The sequence below is a fragment of the Dasypus novemcinctus genome, chromosome 10, assembly GCF_030445035.2.
Source record: "Dasypus novemcinctus isolate mDasNov1 chromosome 10, mDasNov1.1.hap2, whole genome shotgun sequence".
NCBI lineage: Eukaryota > Metazoa > Chordata > Mammalia > Cingulata > Dasypodidae > Dasypus > Dasypus novemcinctus.
In genome coordinates this window covers 106,213,828-106,238,699 of record NC_080682.1, presented here as the reverse complement: position 1 = coordinate 106,238,699, position 24,872 = coordinate 106,213,828, and the positions used below count along the sequence as shown (strand labels likewise).

Genomic DNA, 24,872 nt, shown 5'->3' with positions numbered 1-24,872 from the left:
CCATTTCTATGCGTGTGGGGCCCTTTCCATTTGACTGCATCAGTGAGGTGTGGCTTAGGTTGGGTTTTCACCCTCTTGCTGGGTCTTATTTATATGGAGACAGAGGTAGGCAGATTTGGCCCAACGGATAGGGCATCCACCTACCACATGGGAGGTCCAAGGTTCAAACCCAGGGCCTCCTGACCCATGTGATGAGCTGGCCCATGCACAGTGCTGATGTGCACAAGGAGCGCCCTGCCATGCAGGGGTGTCCCCCGTGTAGGGGAGCCCCATGTGCAAGGAGTGTGCCCTGTAAGGGGAGCTGCCAAGTGCGAAGAAAGTGCAGCCTACCCAGGAATGGCACCACACATGGAGAGCTGATGCAGCAAGATGATGCAACAAAATGAGTCACAGATTCCTGGTGCCACTGACAAGAATATAGGCGGACACAGAAGAACATGCAGTGAATGGACACAGAGAGCAGACAACTGGGGGGGGGGTGCTGAAAGGGAGAGAAATAAATAAACAAATAAATAAATAAATGGAGGCAGAGGGAGAGGGAGACGGACAGGCAGGAAAAGGAAGCTGCCATTTTGATCATGCCATGTGAGAGAAAGGAGAAAATAGAAGGAGAGAGGACTCCTGGTTTGCCTTTAGCTGCAGAGAGGTAGTGAAGCCCTGATTGGCTGAGAGAGGTCCAGTAGTCTGGAATCATCAGAGCACAGAGACATCGAAAGAGGACTCCAATGGGCCGGGCCCACAGAGCAGGTCAAGGCTGAGGAGACGAGCCTTGCCATATCCATCATCACCACGTGGCAGGACGCAGGATTACCAGTAGTTGACTTTGGTGAGAGAGCATCACTGATGGTGCCTTGATTTGGGCATTTCATGGCCTTAGAACTATAAGCTTTTACCTCAAATAAAATTCCCATTATAAAAGTACCATTTCTGGTACTTTGCATTAGCAGCCCTGTGGCAAAACTAAGACACCATCCTTGCATACCTAGAACAAATCCCACTTGGTCATGGTATGTAATTGTTTTAATATACTGTTGGATTTGGTTTGCAAGTATTTTATTAGGATTCTTGGATCTATATTCATAAAGGATATTGTTCCCTTGGTGTCTTAAATCTGGCCTTGGTATTAGGGTAATGCAGCTTCATAGAATGAGTTTGGAAGTAATTCCCCCACTTCTTTTTTGTAAGAATTTGAGAAAGTATGATGTTAAATCTTTAAATATTTGCTAAATTTCAGCAATGAAATCATCCAATCACGTATTTAATTTGATTGGATAATTTTTGACTGCTGATTTAGTCTCTTATTATAGGTCTGTTGAGATTTTCTATTTCTTCTTGCATCAGATTAGGTAATTTGTATGTTTCAAGGAATTTGTCCATTTCATCAAGATTTTCTTATTTGTTGGTAAATAATTGTTCATAGTAGCCTCTTATAGTACTTTTTTTTAAAGATTTTTTTTTCTTTCTCTCTCCCACCCCTCCCCCCAAGTTGTCTGCTCTCTGTGTCCGTTCGCTGTGTGTTCTTCTGTGTCCACTTGGATTCTTGTCAGCAGCACCCGGAATCTATGTCTCATTTTTGTTGCATCATCTTGCTGCATCAGCTCTCCGTGTGTGCGGTGCCATTCCTGGGCAGGCTGCACTTTTTTTGCACTGGGTGGCTCTCCTTATGGGGCACACTCCTTGTGTGGGGCTCCCCTACGCCGGGGACACCCATGCGTGGCATGGCACTCCTTGCACGCATCAGCACTACACGTGGGCCAGCTCATCACATGGGTCAAGAGGCCCTAGGTGTGAACCTTGGATCTCCCATGTGGTAGGCGGATGCCCTATCCATTGGGCCAAATCTGCTTGCCTTATAATGCTTTTTATTCCTATAATGTCCCTTATAAAATTTTAGTTATTTGTGTCCTTTCTCTCTTTTCTTTTTCAGTCTTGGCTAAAGGTTTGTCAATTTTACTGATCTTTCCAAAGAAACCAAAATTCATTTTCTTTATTCTGTCTATTGTTTCTCTACTCTCTATTTCATTTATCTCTGCTCTCATCTTTACTACATTCATCTTTACGCTGACTTTGGGTTTAGTTTTTTCTTCTTTATATAGTTTCTTTAGGTATGATGTTAGGTTATTGATTTGTGATTTTTTCTTCATTTTTAACATAGATATTTAAAGCTACAAATTTTCCTCTGAGCACTGCCTTTGCTGTATCCCATATTCGTGTATTTACTTTCATTTATCTCAAAATATTTCCTAATTTCCTTTGTGATTTCTTCTTTGACCCATTAGTTGTTTAATAGTGTGTTGTTTAATTTCTACTTAAGGGCACACTTTGTTTTATTGCACTATGCTTTATCGTACTTCACAGATATTGTATTTCGTACAAATTGAATAGTTGTGGCAGCCCTCTGTCAAACAAGTCTGTTGGCACCATTTTTCTGGTAACATTTGTTCACTTCATGGTAATCTCAAATATTTCAAACTTTTTCATTATTATTATATGTTATGGTGATCTGGGATCTTGGCTGTTACTACTATGGGTACTACGAGCCACACCCATAAATATGGCAAACTTAATAAATGTGTGTGTCCTAACTGCTCCACCTACTGGCCATCCCTCCCACCCCCAGTCTCTCTCCTCCTCGGGACTCGCTATTCCCTGAGACACAACAATATTGAAATTAGGCCGTTTAATATTCCTACAATGGCCTCTTAAGTGTTAAAGTAAAATGAAGAGTCACATGTAGTAGACATAATCGTCCCAGGGTCCACAGGATGGAGGAGTAGAGTATGGATTAGAGTGGCTTACTGATATTCCGTTCTGGAACTATTGTGATTAGTAATGGAAGAAAATGTAGCATTGATGTGGAGAAAGTGGCCACTGTAGCTGCTGAGGGTAGGGAGAGGAAAGAAGAGCTATGATGTGGGGGCATTTTCAGAACTTGGAGTTGTCCTGGGTGGTACTGCATGGACAGTTGCTGGACATTGTATGTCCTGTCATGCCCCACTGGGTGGACTGCGGGAAAGTGTAAATTATAATGTAAACCATTATCTGCCTGTGACGCAGCAGTCCTCAAAAGCTAGAAATGATTAAGCTCAGTGAGGAAGCATATTGAAAGCTGAGATAGGCCAAAAGCTAGGCATCTTGCACCAAATAGGTAGCCAATTTATGAAATATGAAGGAAAAATTCTTGAGAGAAACAAAGTGCTACTCCAGTGAACCACACAAAAGATAAGAAAGTGAAACAGCTAATTGCTGAAACGGAGAAAATTTTAGTGGTCCGGATAGAAGAACAAACCAGCTGCAACATTCCCTTAAGCCAAAGCCTAATGCAGAGCAAGGCCCTAATTCTCTTCAATTCTGTAAAGACTGAGAAAGGTAAGGAAGCTGCAGAAGAAAAGTTTAAAGCTAACAGAGGTTGGTTCATAAGGTTTAAGAAAAGAAGCCATCTTCATAACATAATCTTGCAAGGTTAAGCAGCAGGTGCTGATAAAGAAGCTGCAGCAAGTTTTCCAGAAGGTATAGCTAAAATAATTGATGAAGGTGGCTACAATAGATTTTTTTGTGTGTACATAAAAGGTTTTATTTGCAAGAGAGCAGAGATTTAATGAAACAAGACAAACCCCGTTTCGTTGTCAGACTCTTCTGACTCCTCCTCATCTTCTCTGCTTCACCTGGGGCTGAGTTGACAGCATGAGCCTCAGCCTGGGGCAGTGGATACAACCACAGCCCCACCATCAGGCACACCTGGACAGCTTGCCAATGCCATGAACAATGATGTCTTCAATGTTTTTTCCATTTAGCTCACAGATGACCTGTTGAGCTGGTCATCATCTGCCTTGATGCCCACGTTGTCCAGGATCTTCTTGATGTCCTTTTTTTTTTTTTTTTTTTTTTTTTTTTTTTTTACTTTTTAATTTTTTTATTCATTTTGCAAAAATATTACATTCAAAAAATATGAGGTCCCATTCAACCCCACCCCCACGCCACGACTCCCCCCCCCCCCCCCAGCAACACCCACTCCCATCATCATGACACATCCATTGCATCTGGTAAGTACATCTCTGGGCATCTCTGCACCTCATGGTCAGTCGTCCACATCATAGCCCACGCTCTCCCATGTTCCATCCAGTGGGCCCTGGGAGGATTTACAATGTCCGGTGATTGCCCCTGAAGCACCATCCAGGGCAACTCCAAGTCCCAAAAACGCCTCCACATCTCATCTCTTCCTGCCATTCCCCATACCCATCAGCCACCATGGCCACTTTTCCCACTCCAATGCCACCTTTTCTCTGTGGACATTGGATTGGTTGTGTCCATTGTACCTCTATGTCAAGAGGAGGCTCAGATTCCACACGGATACTGGATGTAATCCTCCTGCTTTCAGCTGTAGGCACTCGAGGCTTCATGGTGTGGTGGTTGTCCTTCTTCAACTCCATCTTAGCTGAGTGGAGTGAGTCCAATAAATCAGAGTGTAGGAGCTGATGTCTGTTGAGGCTCAGGGCCTGGCTATCATATTGTCAGTCCAGAGAGTCAAATCCCCTAAATATATCTTAAACCCCAACACCAACTACAATTCCAGTACAGTAGCATGAAAGTCTTGTGAAAAGATATCCCCTCTGAGTCGTTTCATCACGCAGAAATACCAGCTCCAAAGAAGGGCCATCTGACATGGCAGTGAACCCCATCTGCCATGACCATAGAACCCGTGGGTCTCTTTAGTCCTCAAAGGAACCAATACATGGGGTTGTATCTACTTTATCTGTCTTTTAGACTCTGCTCAGTTGTGCATAAGGGCAATCCTTCTGACAACCTCCAGATTCTTTTTTAGAGACTCGTAGCCATATAAACTAATTTCTCCTTTCCATTTCCCCCTTACATTAGGTCAACAGCATTAAAAGTCATGTTATTATACGTAGACAGGGATATTCTGCTGATCCGCATTGAACCTTTAGTTTAAGGTCATTTTCTAGTTGCATCATCAGTTGGTACTTGGTAGTGATCTCTCAGTGCCAGGGATGCTCATCCCCGGGTGTCATGTCCCACGCTGGGGGGAAGGCATTGCATTTACATGTTGAGTTTGGCTTTGAGACTGGCCACATTTGAGTAACATGAAGGCTGTCAGGAGAAAATTCCTAGGCACAGTGCTGCTCTAGGCCTTGTTCTTATTTCAGGCATATAGGCTCACAGGCATAGTCATTAGTATCATGGTCTCACTGTTGGACCCTCATTCCTTCCTGGTCCTTATCGTTGCACCTTGGGGACTGCCGCTGCTCCCCTAGGGACCATGACAGAGCACCCCCGGCCAGGAACCCAGTACCCCCCCAGCTGTAGTTTTTAATTGTTGCCACTATGAGTATATCCAAACATTACCATGCACCCTGGACATATGCACTGTATAGCTCCCTGTCAGCCATATATCACCTGTCAATAGTATCCTATACCAGTATTCCTCCACTGCCATTGTTGAACCACTCTGTGATCCAAAACTTCCTGAAAAGAGAAGCCCAATGTAATTTCAGGATCCCTTACTAGTAAAATGGAATATAGTGATGGGTTTAAAGGTTAGATATAGAATACGTGTTGATTTGGAAAAATTCTACATCCTATCTTTTTCTTTTTTTTTTTCCTAATTATTGAGCTTCTCTTCACAAGAGTCTCAGATCACAGTAATTCATATATATAATATACAGTACTCCCACACATCTACCATAAAATCTTTTCCCTTCCACAGCGATATTCTTATAACTTATTCATATCATTTTTTTTTTATTGACTTTGTAATAATATTACATTAAAAATATATATGTGAGGTCCCATTCAACCCCACCCCCCGACCCCACCTCTCCCCCCCCCCCCCCAGCAACACTCGTTCCCATCATCATGACACATCCATTGGATTTGGTAAGTACATCTTTGGGCACCTCTGCACCTCATAGTCAATGGTCCACATCATGGCCCATACTCTCCTCCATTCCATCCAGTGGGCCCTGTGAGGATTTACAATGTCCGGTGATTGCCTCTGAAGCACCATCCAGGGCAGCTCCATGTCCCAAAGCCTCCACCTCTCATCTCTTCCTGCCTTTCCCCATACCTATCAGCCACCATGTCCACTTTTCCCAATCCAATGCCACCTCTTCTATGTGGACATTGGATTGGTTGTGTCCATTGCACCTCTATGTCAAGAGGAGGCTCAGATTCCACATGGATGCTGGATGCAATCCTCCCACTTTCAGTTGTAATCACTCTAGGCTCCATGGTGTGGTGGTTGTCCTTCTTCAACTCCATCTTAGCTGAGTGTGGTAAGTCCAATAAATCAGATTGTAGGTGCTGGAGTCTGTTGAGGCTCAGGACCTGGCTATCACATTGTCAGTCCAGAGACTCAAATCCCCTAAATATATCTTAAACCCCAACGTTAACTGCACCTCCAGCACATTAGCATGAAAGTCTTATGAAGGAAGATCCCATCTGAGTCCAGATTCATCACACATAAACACCAGTTCCAAAAAGGGGCCATCTGACCTGGTAGTTAACCCCATCGGCCATGACCATAACTCCCATGGGTCTCTTTAGCCCTCGAAGGAACCGATATCTGGGGGTTGTATCTGCTTTATCTGTCTCTCTGACTCTGCTCAGTTGTGCATGAGGGCAATCCTTCTGCCAGCCTCCAGACTCTTTTTTAGAAACTCGTAGCCATATAAACTCATTTCTCTTTTCCATTTCCCCCTTACTTTAGTTCAAACAGCATTTTAAAGTCATGTTATTTTATGTAGACAGGGATATTCTGCTGATCCGCATTGAACCTTCCGTATAAGGTCATTTTCCAGTTGCATCATCAGTTGGTAGTTGATAGTGGTCCCTCGGTGCCAGGGAGGCTCATCCCCGGGTGTCATGTCCCACGCTGGGGGGAAGGCATTGCATTTACATGCTGAGTTTGGCTTCGAGACTGGCCACATTTGAGTAACATGAAGGCTGACAGGAGGAAATTCCCAGGCACAATGTTGCTCTAGGCCTTGTTCTTATTTTAGGCTTATCAGCTCACAAGCATAGTCATTAGCATCAGGGGCTCACCGTTGAACCCTCACTCCCTCCCGGTCCCCGCCGCTGTACCTGGGAGACTGTCGCTGCTCCCCTAGGGACCACGACAGAGCACCACTGGCCAGGAACCCAGTACCCCCCCTGCTGTGGTTTTTAATTGTTGCCACTATGAGTATATCCAAACATTACCATGCACCCTGGACATATGTTCTGTACAGCTCCCTGTCAGCCATATATCACCTGTCATTGGTATCCCATACCAGTATCCCTCCATTGCCATTGTTGAAACACTCTGTGATCCAGAACTCCCCGAAATTTGAAGCCCAATATAATGTCATGGTCCCTTACTAGGGAATGGCATATAGCGAGGGATTTAAAGGTTAGATAAAGAACTTGGATAAAGTTAGATAAAGAACTTAGATAAAGAATGTTGACTTGAAAAAATTCTACATCCTATCTTTTTTCCCCCCCCCCCCCCCTAATTATTCAGCTTCTCTTCACAGGAGTCCTAGACCACAGCAATGCATATATATAATATACAGCACTCCCATACATCCCCCACAAAAACCTTTTTCCTTCCAGAGCAATACACTTACACCCTATTCACATCATATTTACTTAACGTGATGTACAGAGTCTGAGACATTAGGTTTCTAACAAGGTGACATCTGTGCTTACATTATGGTGCATACTTTAGGATACACAGTTCTTTACATTCTTAGTTATCCTATGTTTTACATTATGGTTTACATTATCAGTCTGTCATCTCCTATATGTTATGGTGTAATATTACATGTTTTATATCCATCCTTGTGTACTCTCAAGAAACTCCTCTCTTACCCCCCATTTACCTTGGTTCCACACATTTAACGTCCATTTTCCCTTCCACCTTGGTGCCCACAGTGACAGCCAACCTCCGTTTCCTGAGGAGCCACTTCCAGAGATAGATGGAATAGTGTTCAGGGCCTAACTTGCTCAACTGCCCCAATGCCCTGGGAGCCACCCTTTCTCTCGAGGGATACAGTTCCCTCTATTTGGTGGCATCAGTCCTCCCCAGGATGTGGGTCCACCCCCACTCTCACTACTTGGGTTTCTACCCCATGGTGACACCCACTCTGGCAGAATGAGCATTTAGACATTCCCCAGGAGCCCGTCCTGCGTCAGACCCTCCCCTCCGAGCATTCTAAACAGGTAACCCTCTTTATTATATTTTGATATGATTTTCTTGGCATTTTACTCTCCACCAACACCTAACCCTCTCCTGTGTTCGTATGCTACCCCTCCCTCCCCCCACTTTTGGGCAATGTCACCCATCCGTCCCTCCCCAGCCACCCTCAAACCCGCAAAGCCCCAACCAAAGGCAACCCCTTGCCCCCCTTTTATCTCTTCTTTGTGTTCATACTTACCACCATCTCGTCTTAAATTCCACCCCTGCAGACATCGGCTCATATCCTTCCTCCACCCTCCGATTTCCTGTAAGCCTATCGTTCAGTCTCTTGCTATCTAAGGCAGCTTGTTTATTTCATATCATTGAGGTCATGTAGTATTTGTCCTTCAATGTCTGGGTTGCTTCACTCAACATAAGATTCTCAAGATTCATCCATGTTATCACATGTGTTTGTAGTGTGTTTGTTCTTACAGCCGAGTAGTATTCCATTGTGTGTATATACCACATTTTATTGATCCACTCATCTGTTGATGGGCATTTGGGTTGATTCCAACTTTTGGCAATAGTGAACAATGCTGCTATGAACATTGGTGTACATATATCTGTTTGTGTCCTTGTTTTCAGTTCTGCTGGGTATATACCCAGCAGTGGTATTGCTGGGTCATATGGCAAATCTATGGCTAGTTTTTTGAGAAAACGCCATACTGTCCTCCAGAACGGTTGGATCCTTCTGCATTCCCACCAGCAGTGGATGAGTGTTCCCCTTCCTTCACATCCTCTCCAGCACTTGTATTCTTCTGTTTTTTTCATAGCTGCCAATCTTATGGGTGTAAGATGGTATCTCATTGTAGTTTTGATTTGCATTTCCCTGATAGCTAGAGATTTGGAACATTTTTTCATGTGCTTTTTTGCCATTTGTATTTCTTCTTCAGAGAAGTGTCTGTTTAAGTCTTTTTCCCATTTTTTGAATGGGTTGTTTATCTTTTTATTTTCAAGATATAGAAGTTCTTTATATATGCACGTTATAAGTTTCTTATCAGATATATGATTGCCAAATATTTTCTCCCACTGTGTGGGCTCCCTTTTTACTTTCTTGACAAACTCCTTTGAGGTGCAGAAGGCTTTTATTTTGAGGTAGTCCCATTTATCTATTAGTTCTTTTGCTGCTCGTGCTTTTGGTGAGATATTCATAAATCCATTTCCTATTACAAGGTCCTGTAGATGTTTCCCTACACTGCTTTCTAAGGTTTTTATGGTCTTGGCTCTTATATTTAGGTCTTTGATCCATCTTGAGTTGATCTTTGTATAAGGTGTAAGATGGTAGTCCTCTTTCATTCTTCTACATATGGCTATCCAGTTCTCCAGACACCATTTGTTGAATAGGCCACTCTCTCCCAGTTGAGAGGGTTTGGTGGCTTTATCGAATATTATGTGGCTGTATATGTGAGGTTCTATTTCAGAGCTTTCAATTCGATTCCATTGGTCTATGTGTCTCTCCTTATGCCAATACCATGCTGTTTTCACCACTGTAGCTTTGTAGTATGTTTTGAAGTCAGGTAGTGTGATTCCTCCAATTTCGTTTTTCTTTTTCAGTATGTCTTTGGCTATTCGGGGTCTCTTTCCTTTCCAAATAAATTTCATAGTTAGTTTTTCTAGTTCCTTAAAGAAGGCTGCATTGATTTTTATTGGGATTGCATTGAATGTGTAGATCAGTTTTGGTAGGATAGACATCTTAATAATATTCAGTCTTCCTATCCATGAACAAGGAATAGTCTTCCATTTATTTAGGTCTTCTTTGATTTCCTTGAACAATCTTGTATAGTTCTCGGTGTATAAGTTCTTTACCTCTTTAGTTAGATTTATTCCTAAGTATTTGATTTTTTTATTTACTATTGTGAATGGTATTTGTTTCTTGATTTCCTCCTGATCTTGCTCATTATTAGTGTACAGAAATGCTACTGATTTTTGCGCATTGATCTTATAACCTGCGACTTTACTAAACTCATTTATGAGTTCTAGAATCTTCGTTGTAGATCTCTCAGGGTTTTCTATGTATAGGATCATGTCATCTGCAAATAATGAAATTTTGACTTCTTCCTTTCCAATTTGAATGCCTTTTATTTCTGGTTCTTGCCTCAGTGCTCGAGCAAGTACTTCTAAGACAATGTTAAATAGGAGCGGAGACAGTGGGCATCCTTGTCTTGTTCCTGAGTTTAGAGGGAAGGAGTCTAGGATTTCTCCATTGTAAACAATATTGGCTTTAGGTTTTTCATATATAGTCTTTATCATGTTCAAAAAATTCCCTTGTATTCCAATCTTTTGGAGTGTTTTTATCAAGAAAGGGTGCTGTATTTTGTCAAATGCTTTTTCTGCATCAATAGATATAATCATGTGATTTTTTTCCTTCAATCTGTTTATATGGTGTATTACGTTGATTGATTTTCTTATGTTAAACCATCCTTGCATACCTGGGATGAATCCCACTTGGTCGTGGTGTATAATACGTTTAATGTGTTGTTGAATACGATTAGCAAGTATTTTGTTAAGTATTTTTGCGTCTAGATTCATTAGAGAAATTGGTCTGTAATTTTCCTTTCTTGTGATGTCTTTGTTTGGCTTTGGTACTAGGGTAATGTTGGCATCATAGAAGGAGTTGGGTAATGTTCTTTCTGTTTCGATGTTTTGGAATAGTTTCAGCAGGATTGGTGTCAGTTCTTTCCGGAATGTTTTGTAGAATTCACTTGTGAAGCCATCTTGCCCTGGGCTCTTCTTAGTTGGGAGATTTTTAATAACTGATTCTATCTCTCTGCTTGTGATTGGTTTGTTAAGATCATCAATTTCTTCTTTCGTCAATATGGGCTGCTTATGTGTTTCTAGGAATTTGTCCATTTCCTCTAGATTGTCATTTTTGTTGGAATATAGTTTTTCAAAATATCCTCTTATGATAGTCTTTATTTCTGTGGGGTCAGTGGTGATATCGCCTTTCTCATTTCTTATTTTGTGTATTTGCATCTTCTCTCTTTTTTTCTTTGTTAGTGTTGCTAAAGGTTTGTCAATTTTGTTAATCTTCTCAAAAAACCTGCTCTTGGTCTTGTTTATCTGTTCAAGTGCTTTCTTATTTTCTATTTCATTTAGTTCTGCTCTTATCTTTGTTATTTCCTTCCTTCTTCTTCCTGTTGGGTCACTTTGTTGTTGTTTTTCTAATTCCTTCAAATGTGCAGTTAGTTCTTCAATTTTTGCTCTTTCTTCTTTTTTGATATATGAATTTATGGCTATAAACTTCCCTCTCAGTACTGCTTTTGCTGTATCCCATAAATTTTGGTATGTTGTGTTATCATTATCATTTGTTTCAAGGTAGTCATTGATTTCTTTTGAGATTTCCTCTTTGACCCACTGTTTTTCTAAGAGTGTGCTGTTTAATTTCCAAATCGTGGGGTGAAATCTGGGCTTCTGTCCCTTGCAAATCTCCAGCTTGACTCCACTGTGGTCAGAGATAATGTTTTGTATGATTTCAATCTTTCTGAATTCGTTCAGCCTTTCTTTGTGGCCTAGCATATGATCTATCTTGGAGAATGATCCATGTGCGCTTGAGAAAAATGTATATCCTGCTGTGTTTGGGTGTAGCGATCTATATATATCTATTAGATCCAGCTCCTCTAATATACTATTCAGATGTTTTGTTTCTTTGGTGATTCTCTTTTGAGATGTTCTGTCCAGAGTTGATAGTGGTGTATTAAAATCCCCCACTATAATTGTAGATGTATCTATTCTTTCACTTAGTTTTTCCAGCGTTTGCCTGACGTATTTAGAGGCACCCTTGTTAGGGGCATAGATATTTATGATTGTTCGATCTTCTTGCCAGATTTTCCCTTTCACTAAAATGTAGTATCCTTCTTTGTCTCTCACAATTGTTTCACATTTAAAGTCTATTTTGTCTGATATTAATATAGCTACTCCTGCCTTTTTTTGGTTATTGTTAGCTTGTATGATTGTTTTCCAGCCATTCACTTTCAATCTCCATGCGTCTCTGGGTCTAAGATGTGTCTCTTGTAGACAGCATATGGATGGGTCATATTTCCTTATCCAATGGCCCAGTCTGAATCTTTTGATAGGTGAGTTTAATCCGTTGACATTCAGTGTTATTACTATCAAGGAATTATTTGTGTTAGCCATATTTTGATTGGATTTGTGTTTGTCATATTTTGTTTGTATATTTTTTTTGTCTTTTTTGTTATTGTTGTTCGTCTTATACTCTCCTCCAACTCTGCCTTTCCTGTTTTCTTCTTTCTTCCTGTAGAACTCCCTTTAGAATTTCTTGAAGGGGAGGTTTCTTGTTGGTATACTCTTTCAGTTTCTGTTTGTCTGCGAATATTTTGAACTCTCCATCATGTTTGAATGCTAATTTAGCTGGATAGAGTATTCTTGGTTGGAAATTTCTTTCCTTTAGTACCTTGACTATATCATACCACTGCCTTCTTGCCTCCATGGTTTCAGAAGAGAAATCAGCACTTAATCTAATTGAGCTTCCCTTGTATGTGATGGTTTTCTTTTCTCTTGCTGCTTTTAGGATTTTCTCTTTGTCTTGAGCATTGGATAATTTGACAAGTATATGTCTTGGGGTGGGCCTGTTGGGGTTTATGACTTGTGGAGTGCGCTGTGCTTCTTGGATATGTACACCTGTCTCTTTCAGTAGATTTGGGAAGTTTTCAGCCATTATTTCCTGCAGCACTCCTTCTGACCCCTTTCCCTTCTCTTCACCTTCTGGAATGCCTATAATACGTATGTTTGAGCGTTTTGCATTGTCATTCAGGTCCCTAAATCCTAATTGGATTTTTTCTATCTTCTTATTGACCCCTTCTACTATCTGTTTGATTTCTGAAGTACTGTCTTCCACATCACTAATTCTCTGCTCTGTCTCTTCTAGTCTGCTGATATTTGCTGCTAGTGTATTTTTGATTTCTTGAACTGTGGTGTTCATTCCCATCATATCTATTATGTTTTTTCGTATGTCTGCAATTTCCCCTCCAAGTGATGTCTTCATGTTGTTAACCTCTTTCATTACTTCGTCAAATTTGTCGGTGATAAATGTTCTGAGATCTTTCATTGCTTGTGCCAAGTTTTGCTCCCCTTCGTGATTATTGGTTTGTTGACTGGATTCAGCCATGTTTTCCTGATTACTGGTTTGGTTTGTAGATTTTTGTTGCTTTCTGGTCATCTCTTTATCTTGACGGATTTAATCAGTTCCTTAGCTTCTTTGTCTGCTCTTGGAGGTTAATTAGCTGTTATTTTTGCATCGGTGTTATATCTTCTCTTTGTCACTTTTTTCTTCTTATTCTAGTTTCTTGTTGTTGGTTAAGTTCACTTTAAAGGAAAGTATTAGTGTTGGGGGAAGGCAATTGTGTAAGCAAGGGAAAAGTGTAAAGTAATATTGGTGATATATGTTAACAAAGCAAGAATATGAGATCTGGGAGGATGGAGGTTAGATTTATGTAAATTGTGTAGAGTTATAGCAGTAGGTAGAGTACCTATTATGAGGTAGGTGATTGAATATAGGAGGATTATGGTATGAGCTAAAAAGCTATTGATTTCGTGAGAGAGGGAAAGAGAAAAAAAGTGGTAATAGTTTCAAGCGTGGATAACAGACAGAAAACAAAACATAGATATTAGAAATTAAGACTTAGACCCTTCATGGATCGAAGAAAGGGAGGTGGGAGGTGGAATATGGGAGAGCCAGTAGATGGTGGCGGATATCAAGATGTAGGGGAAAGAGGATAGTGCAGGTAGGCTAAATCAGTTCACACAGAAATGAGGCAGTGGAGGATGGGAAAATCCAGCAAATATGAGGTGTTCCCTGTAGCACCTATTGTGTACTTGAATTAAAATAAAATAAGTGGAAAATGAGGGACAAGAGGGAAAGAGAAAACCGAAAAAAAACACTAATTATAATAAAGAAAAAAAGAAAGACAAGAAGAAAGGAAGAAAGAAAAAGAGGATAGGTACACAGTGGGGAACAGATAGGGGGAAGAGAGACACAGGTATACAAGTGTCACAATTACAACACTATCTAAAACAACAAGCAAAAAAACCCCTAAATAACTGTAAAAAAAAAAAAAAAAAGGGACTTTGGGGGGCACGCTAGGAGAAAAGACTAGGGGATAATGCAATATTAGCAATCAGGGCGTCAAAAAGAGTAAAAAATAAGATAAAGTGAAAATAAAAACAAAACAATATGAACCAATAAAGATAAAACGCAAACGTTAAGGTCCAGAGCATTCAAGGACCCCAGGTAGACCCCAGGGCGTGATGGATTCGGGGGTGGAAAGTCTGAGACACTGAAGACTCAAGAGGTGTGAGTCTGGGGTGTGGACCGCCAGAGTCCAGGGGACCCAGACCTGGCAACCTCAAATCTGGTCCACAGAAAGCTTAGGAGCCCCGCAGTGCAACACAGCCCTCAGGGATCCCCGTAGCTGGGTGCCAGCCCCGTGGGGGAAGATAGATCGGCGAATTCTATATTGAATGTCTGATCTCTGAAATTCACCTAATTCCTCAGGGTATCAGCCTTTGGACAGCTCCCTCCCTGTGCTCCCACGCAACGGCCACTTGAGGGCGCCTCTACACCACGGCCAGTTCAATGACCCAGATCCCAAGCCCCGCCGGGTGGGGTGGGCTTCAGCTGGAAACGCCGAAAACAGACTCTAAGATCCGAAATCCCAAACTTCGCAAAATATTCCCCAATCAGCTTCTAGACGTGTCTTCCTCCCTCACTGCACCCTACAACAGTCTCCCAATTGTGTCCCCTTATTGTCCAAAATCCAATTCCGTTGCAGATCGGCAGCCGGACCTGTGGGGATGGGGCTCCAGGCGGAAGCGCTACTCCCCCCCTGTCCGGAGACCAAAAACGTCCCCGCTTCACAGGGAAACACCGTCTGTCTCCGCAAATCAATCTGCAAAGGAGTCTTGTCCCAACAATCCCTCACCAGCCAGCCCAGTATCCGCGAATTTCTCAGCACCACAAAGCCTCTAGAATAAGGAAAAAAAAACAAAAAACAAAACAAAAACCCTGGCCGCCGCGGCTCCGGAGCTGCCGGAGCGCCCGCTACCGCGTCTCCGCCCACCCAAGGAGGGAACTTCCCGCGCCCAGCTGGGACCTCCGTTTATATATTATAGACGTATCCTCTCTGTTACCTTCCCACCGAATTGACGTCCAGACACCTTCCAACCAGCAAAAATCCCCGAAACAGCGCGGTCCCAAAGAGCCTTCAACGCTGCCCAGCCGCCCCCTGCAGAGACACTACCAGGCAAGCTCACGCAGCCACCATCTTCCTCTTCCCTTCTCTCTTCTTGATGTCCTTGGTGCTAGGGGAGGCATTACCTCCGAGGGCAGCCAGCAAGTAGGAGGCAACATGGCGCATTCTGAGGCAAGGTGGGGCAACGTTAGCACACTGGTCTCTTGCCTCCACCCAGATCCAAGGAAGGCCATGTGTCGCTGCCCCGGCCACCCCAGGGCAGTTGGCTTGCCCCACAGACCAACATGCTGCCCTATAATAGATTTTCAGTGCAGATGAAACAACCTCATATTGGCAGAAGATACTATCTAGAAAATCACAGTGAGAGAGGAGAAGTCAATGCCTGACTTCAAAGCTTTAAAGGACAGGCTGGCTCTCTTAGGGGCTAATGCAGCTGGTGACTTTAAGTTGAAGCCAGTAATCATTTACCGTTGTGAAAATCCTAGAGCCCTTAAGAATGATACTAAATCTACTCTGCCTGTGCTCTATAAATGGAACAACAAAGCCTGAATGACAGCACATCTATTTATAACATGGCTTATTAATATTTTAAGATCACTGTTGAGACCTACTGCTTAGGAAAAAAGATTACTTTTAACATATGACTGCTCATTGACAATACACCTAGGTTACCCAAGTGCTCTTTTGGAGATGTATAACAAGATGAATGTGGTTTTCATGACTACTCACACAACATCCTTTCTACAACCAGTGGATCAAGAAGTTATTTCGATTTTCAAGACTTGTTATTGAAGAAATATATATCATAAGGCTATAGCTGCCATAAATAGTGATTCCTCTGATGGATTTGGGCAAAGTCAATTGAAAACTTTCTATAAAGGATTCACCATTCCAGGTGCCATTAATAATATGTGTGATTCATGGGTGGAAGTAAAAATATCGACATTAACAGGAGTTTGAAAGAAGTTGATTCCAATCTTCATGGATGACTTTGAGGGGTTCAGTACATCATTGGAGGCAGTAACTGCGGTTGTCATAGAAATAGCAAGAGAAATAGAATTAGAGCCTGAAGATGTGACTGAATTGCTACAGTCTTATGATAAAGTTTTAGTAGACGAGGAGATGAGTTGCTTCTTATGGATGAGCAAAAAAAGTGGTTTCTCGAGATGAATATTTTCTTGGAGAAGATGCTGCGAACACTATTGAAATGACAACAAAAGATTTAGAAGGTGGCTCTCAAGGTTCCTGCCAACATTTGGGAATTATTTTGTAAATTTCATTAAAAATTGGACACACAGCAAGTGGAGACAGAGAGCGGACAATGGGGGGGGGGGGCGAGAAAATCTTAAAAAAAAAATTGGAAAAGCATTTTATCTTCTCTGAAAAATGAATCTTGCCCACATAACATACAATCTCCATACCAAATGAAAGTTTTCAGAAACATTCTGGGGAAAAATTTGTTTGTTTTTCTGATGCTAGTATATAAATACATGATGTAAGGTGATGCAGCTATAATAAAGAATGAAGTATAACTGACTTCATCAACAAAGTCTTCAAAACAAGTCTCAAGCCTCATACCAGCTTATACAGTGAAAGCATTTTAAAGAGTTAGTAATAAAATATGGACTAATTACTTATTAATACAGTTTATGCGACGGTTTGCTCAGTCGGTAGAGGTGGGATCTGGCTGCGGACGAGGGGTCGGTCCAGCTTTGGACGAGGGGTCGGTCCCGCTTGGGACGAGGGGTCGGTCTGGCAGCAGACGAGGGATCGGTCTCACAAGGGGTTGCGCGGTTCGGGTGACGGGGTCGCCCGGCAAAGCCGGCGACGAAGGGGTCGCCCGGAGAAGCAGGCGACAAACTGGGGACAAGGGAGGCCAGGCCCTTGTCGGGGGCTCTCAGGACTGGAGGGCGCACGGCAGAAGAACTACCGTGGTAAACACGCAGGTCCACTTTATTGAGGGACCTTTATAGGGGCTGGGGAAGGCTGATTGGTCGAAGCCACGCCCTGTTCTGATTGGTTGCCGGAGAAAGGTCAGTGGGCGGTACTGGACGGGGGAGGGGTGGTGGTTAGGGATTGGCTGTCGCTGTTGCTGGGGGAAGGGGCAGGGTTTAGGGTTTGGTGGCTGCTGTTGCTGGGGTGGAGGGCAGACTTGAGTTTCCCGCCCACGCCTGGCTGTTGCTGCTGTTCGGGGAGGGGGGGAGAGAAAAGGACAGACTGGATTTTTCCGCCCACGCCTGGCTGTTGCTGCTGTCGGGGGAGGGGAAAAGGGCAGGCTGGAATTTTCCGCCCTGCGCCTGCGCAGGGAGAAAGAAGAAGAAGGGTGCCGCCCCACAGGCATTGTGTGGCGCCATCCGGGAGGAGGGGCGGCCGCGGAAGCATGGCTGCCGAGAAGGGGAGACCTGAGGGCACTCTGCGCCCATACCGAGCTCCCTTCAGGTGTGGCGGTGAGTCCGACCAGCCACCCTATTATGGGGGCAGCGGCTTGGCCTGCCGTGGCTGCTCCCCTGCCAGGCCAGCAAACCACACTACAGCCCGAGGGGTGACCGCATTTCCCCCTTCTTTTCAAATAAGGGCCAGGATGGCAGCAACAACAAGTAGCCGAGGCCCAAGAGGCAGTAAGCAATGAGGGAAGCGGGGCCGAAGAGGGAGGTGAGTATGCCGGGGATATAAATGTACAATTTGGGGGGTGGTATCTTGCCGTTGCAAACAAGGGTGGCCAATGTCCAATTCTCATTGATCTCGGCGGCTATAAGGTCCATCTGCTGTTGAAAGTCCAGAGTGACAGCGCGCTACAGGTAGTTGATCTCTCCTTGGCGGCGAAGAGCGGCAGAGGCAGACTGTGTGATGGTCTGGAGGATCACAGTTGTGAGGACAAGTCGCGTCAGGGCACCAGCGGCGGTGGTGGCGGCAGCGTCGGGAGTGGTGGAGACGTAGGCGAGGACAAGAAGGCCAAGGTCTCCACGGGCGCGAGAGAGGCCGATGTTAACGGGGCGGGCCGACATGAGGCGGCCTAATCTGCAATGCAATGGGGGTTCAAACAAAAAAGGGAGGGGGGCGGGGGACGAGAAGGGACACTTTGGATGGCTGAGAAGAGGAGTGAGGTCGAGACAGGAGGAAGCTCCGCAGAAGTATGGGGAGGCAAGAGTAGAAACGTTATTAGATGCTAGAAAGCAGGCCGTGGGCCGGGGAAAGCGGGTTGCGGGCCGTTTATCGGGGCTGGAGCTGCTTGAGAGCGATGGCGGCATGGGGGGCCGCGGTTACAGAAGACTTGGGGCTGTTTCAAAGAGATCTTACACCGGTGAGTGTCTAGGAGACCGGCGAGGGCCCGAACTTGTGGGCTTGCTTAGCAGATAGGATGTTACCCATTGCTAATGGCCTTTTGGAGCCGATAAGAAAAGGGGCCCTTACCTTGAGAGCGCGGCGATGGGAGCCGAGGTGCGCGGTGAGACGAGGGGTCGGAGCCAGTGGGGCTCCGACGGTGGTCGCGGGCCAAGAGAAGGCCCCGACAAGGGGAAGGCGGAACGACGAGCAGTAGAGCAAGGCAAAGGGGAGCAAGCGCGGAGAGGAGGAGGCAGAGGTGAAGGCAGGGGTGGAGGTGCTCAGGCACACGCTCCTGAGAGTTTTATTGGCGCCTCTTAATCATAGCGGATCGGTATAAGCCCCCGACATGGAAGGAGAAAGCCATCCAGCGATTCTCCCAGACCGCCGTGCATCGTATGAGGTCACCAAGGTTCAGGAGCAGCAATGCAGAGCGAAAAGATAGGGGTGAGAAGAGAGGAGGGCGTAGGGCTATGGGAGGGTTACTTCAGACGTGCAAGCGTGCGCTCCCGAGAAATCCAAGGCTCCTCTTAATCATAGCGGGTCGGTATAATCCCCCAACATGGAAGGAGAAAGCCATCCAGCGATTCTCCCAGACCGCCGTGGATCATATGAGGTAGCCAAGGCTCAGGTAGCAGCAATGTTGCACGAGAGAAGCCCCACGGTGAGAAGAGAGGAGGGGGGGGGGCCGCCAGGTTATGGAGTGAGGCTGTGGTGGGGTTGCCTTGCCCCACGTTGGGCACCAACTGCGACGGTTTGCTCGGTCTGTAGAGGTGGGGTCTGGCTGCGGACGAGGGGTCGGTCCAGCTTTGGACGAGGGGTCGGTCCCACTTGGGACGAGGGGTCAGTCCGGCAGCAGACGAGGGATCGGTCTCACAAGGGGTTGCGCGGTTTGGCTGACGGGGTCGCCCGGCGAAGCCGGCGACGAAAGGGTCGCCCGGAGAAGCAGGCGACGAACTGGGGACAAGGGAGGCCAGGCCCTTGTCGGGGGCTCTCAGGACTGGAGGGCGCACGGCAGAAGAACTACCGTGGAGACGAGGTAAACACGCAGGTCCACTTTATTGAGGGAGAGGCAACAGTTTTATAGGGGCTGGGGAAGGCTGATTGGTCAAAGCCACGCCCTGTTCTGATTGGTTGCCGGAGAAAGGTCAGTGGGCGGTACTGGACGGGGGAGGGGTGGTGGTTAGGGATTGGCTGTTGCTGTTGCTGGGGGAAGGGGCAGGGTTTAGGGTTTGGTGGCTGCTGTTGCTGGGGTGGAGGGCAGACTTGAGTTTCCCGCCCACGCCTGGCTGTTGCTGCTGTCGGGGGGAGGGAAAAGGGCAGACTGGATTTTTCCGCCCACGCCTGGCTGTTGCTGCTGTCGGGGGAGGGGAAAAGGGCAGACTGGAATTTTCCGCCCTGCGCCTGCGCAGGGAGAAAGAAGAAGAAGGGTGCCGCCCCACAGGCATCGTGTGGTGCTATCCGGGAGGAGGGGCGGCCGCGGAAGCATGGCTGCCGAGAAGGGGAGACCTGAGGGCACTCTACGCCCATGCCGAGCTCCCTTCAGGGGTGGCGGTGAGTCCGACCAGCCACCCTATTATGGGGGCAGCGGCTTGGCCTGCCGCGGCTGCTCCCCCGCCAGGCCAGCAAACCACACTTCAGCCCGAGGGATGACCGCAGGACTAATTACTTATTAATACAGTTTAGCTAAGAGGCTTAAAATACTTAAGAACTGATGATAGTGTAGTTGCACTTCCACATCTCAGATTTGGAACAGGGGCCGTTCTAAGAGCAGTGGCAGGTACCTATACAGATGCTTCAACGGTCTTATTTTCAAGATTTTCTGATTTTATATGTTCTGCATGTTCACAAACTGGTTTCTTTGAAACCTGGGTCTGCATAATAATCTTATTTTAGGGGTCAGAGGTTTTCATGTGTGTGTTTTAAGCCTCATGAATGGTAATGACTGGTTTTTTCCCACTTGGTTTCAGAAGCCGTCCATTCCCCTGGGCCCTGCTAGGGAGGACTAGCCAGCTAAATTCCTCCCCCAGGTCTTGCTGGGGAGCCCAGAGGCAAGTTGGTAAATCATGAACACAGGCAACTCTCCTGAATCAGATGTTAAATCACAAAAGTCACGATCCTTGCTCTTCTCCATTTCGGATGGACAAACCGAAATGAAATGTAAGCTTCATTGTGTTTCATGTTTGGGACCATGAAACCGAAGGCAATAACTTTTTTATGAAGGACAACAACACTAAAGTCTGAAAACTGCAGGCACTCAGACAGGTCAATGCCTGGCCAGAAAAATTCATGACACATAGAGTTTATCGGTAGCATGTGATCTGGCCAAACAGCAGTTGTCGAGAAGTGCGTCAGGCTCAGACATCCAGTGAAGATCACTCCTGTGCAAGTGGGAACGGATCTATGACAGGAGCTGTAGTTTGAGTGGTTTTGTTTAGTAATCACTCCTGATATGAGGTTTCCAGATCTGATATATGAAAGAGCTGACAATACTTTGGCCCACAGCCATATCTTCTGATCCCATCAACTGATACAAAAACTTAGTGGTCTGGTGCCAGAATCCTTTCCTGGATGGCAAGGCAGTCTGGTAGCAGTCAAGCATTCTGAAGTCCTGACAGGTAGTTCTGTATGTGACATGTCCAGCTGAAAGCCTGGAAACTCCTCCTCCTTTGGCTCCGTAAATCCTGACAACTAACAAAAGAGCAGCATTAACAACCTTACCCAAGTCAAAAAGTGGTAATCCTAATCTCTTTTTCTGTCTGGACAATCAGTTTACACTTCAGTCTTTGAGCTTCTGGTGTCATAGCAACAGCATTGGGACAAGCATCCAGCCTCTTCAGGAGCAGCTTTTCCTCATAGAGGCTCATGGGGATATACTTGGGACCTTTAGGTTTCATTTTTTTTTTCCAGTTGAGGTTTCCTCTTTTCTCTTTTGCCTTGCTTGCAAAGATGTATTTGAATCCGAGCCATCACTGTCAATGTCCATCCTGTCGGGTTTTTCCTCCTTACTCACCACCTCCTGCTTTATCTATTCAGGAGTTCTGACCTTCTTTCTGTCCCCAACCACTTTCCCAGAAGCTGCTTAGCAAGCAGGGAGTAGAACATACCCCATCTGTGGGTCTCTGACTCCGTTGCCTTCCACCTCATTATCATGAAGCAAGGCTTGTGGTGATATCACATCGGAAATAAGATATGCTTCTGAAAGCAGGCTGGGCATGTCTGAGTAAGAGGCAGGTGTTCTAGGGACAGATAATTCCAGAGATGGAGAGGGAGATGGGCTGGTGAGCAGCCTGTGATTCAAGGAGCTCAGGAAGGATAAATCAATTACTTCTCCTTTTTCAAGAATTATGTCTGGCTTGCAGCCTTGGCTTATGAATTTTACAGGGATAGAAGAAGTGCTCCTGTCAAGAAAGCCAGCTGCTTCCTTCTGGACTCATCTAATGTCTTTTACTTCCTGAGTTTGAGACCTTTTCTCTTTTAATTCCATAGCAGATTCCACAGGATTCTAGCTCACCCATTTCCTAAGTCTCCTTAGCAGTAATGATGAGATCTAATGTTGGTTTTGAGGCTTTTACTTTTAAAGTAGAGGCAGACAACTTCTTTCCTTCAGGTTTCATTGTCGGGGGCTTGTTGTGAACAAGTTTCCACCATCCTGGTTCCCCAAATTCCTGAGCACCTGACCAGAAATACATACAACTTCCCACACTGATGCAACCCACTACAGTGCTCTGCCAGGTTGAAGTCTTTTTCCTATTCCCCTGTAAAAAAAAGTCCAGTATTTCTCAGTAACTGCACAGATACCTTCTTTCCACCTGAAGTAACTTTGGCATCCACTTCCTCCTAGAGACAAGTTGTTGGCATGTCAGCTTCAGCCTTTCAAACTGCGTCTTATTATTTTCTGAGCTGTCAGAACAAGTAAACCTAAAAAAGTTAGCACCCTTAAGATAATTGAGCTGGTGTCCATTTCTGGCAGTTGTCACAGAAGTAGGACAGTTGTTCCTCCATCCACAACACATCTCCATCACTGTGGAGGGAATCTCCATTGTGACTGTGAGACAAGTCCATGAAGACCTGGTCCTCTGATTTGACAATCAGGAGGGTCTCCTACTTTGCCCTCCAGCCCTTCCAAGGTGGCTCCATCATCATGCCAACTTATCAGACTACTCAGGTGGATGTTACTCTCCATCCCTTCACACAGGTGCAGAACTCCTTCATGGACACAATCTCAAACTCTGGATGCCAAGCTTCAAGGGACTTCTACCCTTGATTTTACAAAGAGACAGAAACTCTTTGGAAGAGCACCAAGCCAATCAGACATGTGAGACTTTTTTTAAGATTGATTTTATTTATTTCTCTCCCCTTTCCCCCCTCCCCACTGTCCACTCTGTGTTCATTCAATGTGTGTTCTGTTTCTGCTTGCATTCTTGTCAGGTGGCACTGGGAATCTGTCTCTTTTTTGTTGCGTCATCTTGTTGCATCAGCTCTCTGTGTGTGCGGCATCACTCCTGGGTGGGCTGTGCTTTTTTCACGCAGGGCAGCTCTCCTTGCAGGGCGTAGTCTTTGCACATGGGGCACCCCTACATGGGGGGCACTCCTGCATGGTACGGCAGTTCTTGCATGTGGCAGCACTTTGTGTGGGTCAGCTCACTACATGGGCCAGGAGGCCCTGGATATCGAACTCTGAAACTCCTATATGGTTGGTGGACACTCTGTCATTTGAGCCACATCTGCTTCCCACATGTAGGACTTTTAAAGCAGTACTTTAGAATGTATGATCTGGGAAATGAATGTGGCTCAACCAATTGGGCTGTTGTCTACCATATAGGAGGTCCAGGGTTTGATGCCCAGGGCCTCCTGGTGAGAGCAGCCTGGCCCACGCAGAGTGCCAGCCCACATGGGAATGTGGCCCCACACAGGAGTGCCGCCCTGCATGGAAATGCCACCCCACTCAGAAAAGCTGCCCCACACAGGAGTGCTGGTCGTCACAGAGAGCTGGTGCAGCAAGATGATGCAATAAGAGACACAGAGGAGAGAAAATAAGAAGATGTAGCACAACAGGGACCTGAGGTGGTGCAAGAGAGTAATTGCCTCTCTCCCACTCTGGAAGGTCCCAGGATCGGTTCCCAGAGCCACCTAATGAGAATACAAGCAGACACAGAAGAACACACAGCGAATGGACACAGAGAGCAGACAACAGGAGGGAATGGGGGGGGGGACAGGGGGAGAATAAATAAAATCTTAAAAAAAAAAAGTATGATCCATTGTCCTTTATTGATCAAGTTTAAAAGGACAATAACAAAAGAAACATTAATGATTCCACTAAGCTACTCATTAAAAATACACACACGCATATTCACTATCATCTTTCTGCTTCAAGTTGCTCTCTCGAAATAATTTGTTCTCCCAAAAGACAGATGCTTTCTTTTTTCAGAGTTTGTCTCTCAGTGTCTCTGATCACTCCATCACAAAGCCTTTGCCAGTCCTGCTGCTACTTCAGGTGTATGGCGGCCACTGTGGCTGGCACCAAAAGGCCCAATGCCAACTGCTGCCGCCTCCTCCTGCCTGCCCAAGGCCCTCCCAGGGCTGTTCCTGAGCTCACGACACTCTTTTGTGATTCCGTTCCCTCTGTGCTTGATTCCCTTCTTCTTTCCTTTTCTCTTTTTTTTTTTTTTGAGCTGTTTTCTTAGTGGTTACCTTTGCAATTGCAATTAATATCTTAAACTAATGACAGCCTAGGTAGACTAGCACCAACCTAGAATCAATACACAAACTCTTTACTCCTATATATTCTCATCTCTCCCCCTTTATATTGTTAACGTCTTAGTTTATATCTGTATACAGTATATGCCCATTGGCATAGATTTTAAATGTTATTTTATAATTTGCCTGTTAAATCATATTAGGGGGAAAGCAGTTACAAAAACCAAAAGTACAATAATATAGGATTTTTGTCTTTATCTGTAAATGTTCTTTATTTTTTCTTATGGCTTCCTGTTACTGTCTAGTGTTCTTTTATTTCAGCCTGAAGGACTCCCATTAGCATTTCTTGAGTGGCAGATCATCTGGCAATGAACTCTTTCAGCTTTTGTTTATCTGTAAATGTCTTT

The 24,872-nt window shown here is 44.9% G+C and overlaps 1 protein-coding gene and 1 pseudogene across 3 annotated transcripts in view; one reads left to right on the top strand and one right to left on the bottom strand.

Annotated features, from left to right (window-relative positions):
* The window catches only part of C2CD3 (C2 domain containing 3 centriole elongation regulator), a 187,621-nt gene that overhangs the window by 39,751 nt on the left and 122,998 nt on the right, over positions 1 to 24,872 (top strand). The window lies entirely within an intron of this gene.
* Positions 20,830 to 22,951, bottom strand: LOC139439760 (cysteine-rich protein 2-binding protein pseudogene; annotated as a pseudogene).